Genomic DNA, 1,662 nt, shown 5'->3' with positions numbered 1-1,662 from the left:
TGAATGTTTTTTTTTTTTCCAAATATAATCCATCCTGGAGTTTTTAAAATTGGATGTTTTAGTTCTTTAGATCTTAAAATACAAAAATATTGTATTTCTGTTAGAGAATACCGTCTCTATATATTAGTCACTAACGATGACTATCTCACATGTGGCCGTTAAGTGTCCATGTGTGCGAATTGGACAAATCAGTCCTTGAAGAATTTAAAAAAAATCTTAAAACATTCTTTGAAAAAATTTTAAAATTTTAAAACAATAGCTTCAAATGTTTTTAATCTTTTTCAAACCTTCAAGTGGGTCTATGATCCCAGGCCTCTCCGTCTGACTTGTGCGTGAGAGAATGGGGGTGGTGAGCCAATAACCACCGTTGAAGTAGTTCCACCTTTTAAGGTGAATAACCGTCCCTTTATCTTAGGGAAGTTGGGACATGGCTCCTGGAAGTGGGTTGAGAGATCTTAGGGGCAGTTACTCACTTGAGTGAGTGTTTATCTGCCAGCTAATCTTCGTTCCCGACTTCCTTAGAGCAAGTCGTGATGAGAGCCGACTTCTTTAGGGGAAGGTCGGTGCGGGGTGAGGCCCAATCTTTTGGACTGGGTCTTTTTGTTTGGACTTGGGCCTCAATCTTTTTTAATTTAAGAAGTCATTATATTATAAAGACCATTATTATATACCTAAATTTTTAAGATATTGACACTAAATAAATTTAAAAAAATATTTTTAATTGAAAAAAATTTATTTTTTTTGGCATAATTACTAACTATAGTAGTACAAACATTGTAGTCTAATTTGTGCAACACTATAATTAGTGAATCCAAACTTTATGAGACATAAACAAAATACTTGAATTTACCAAGATATTTATTCTTTAAGTGTTGCAAAGTATTAAGAGTTTCATATTAGAATTTTGTAAATCATTCACATTGACTTTGTAGTTGGCCAAAACTTATAAATTTAACTTTATAAATGACTTGATTTTCGCATTGCATTGCATGCAAGTTCTAAACTGATGCCTTCATAAGTATTTGCATAAATATTCTCAATTATTAATGTAAAAAATTTAATGTTAAAGAGAGTTTTTCTATTTCTTGAAATAACACTAACTCATTATCTTCTTTATCATTATTTATTAAACAATAATTATATAAATAATTCATGAGAAATATTCTTGAATTTTTAAATCTTTTATAAACTATTTTGAGATTTCTTTTAAATTTTTTGAAAACTATTTTGTACTTCAATTTAGGAATTAATTTGTTTATATCAAACACGTAGAATTATCGTTCTACGTCAATCACCATTAGTTACTAATAAAGAGAGTCTATCTAATGAAAATAAACACTAAAGACTATTTTATATATTTTAAAACCTAAAAAATTAAAATATCTAATTTAAAAGATTCGAGAACTAATTTGGATAATTATTTTAAAACCTAAAAGGCTATGTTTATTTGTTGAATTTCTATTGAATTTGCTGAATTAATTGCATGCCTCATGAACATGGTTCTGAAAATCGGATTAGACTGACTGATAAAACCGGTTCAACTGAGACCCAACAATAAAAGCAGTCTAATCTACTAAAGAAAAAATTATTTAAAAACCGTCGAACTAGTAAGTTAGACCAAACCGATAACCGACCGATTCGAATAAAACGACTGTCGTTTTG

Source organism: Arachis ipaensis, chromosome B06 (genome assembly GCF_000816755.2).
Source record: "Arachis ipaensis cultivar K30076 chromosome B06, Araip1.1, whole genome shotgun sequence".
In the NCBI taxonomy this organism is placed as follows: domain Eukaryota; kingdom Viridiplantae; phylum Streptophyta; class Magnoliopsida; order Fabales; family Fabaceae; genus Arachis; species Arachis ipaensis.
The sequence above is the reverse complement of the archived record's forward strand: the minus strand, read 5'-3'. Positions refer to the sequence as shown.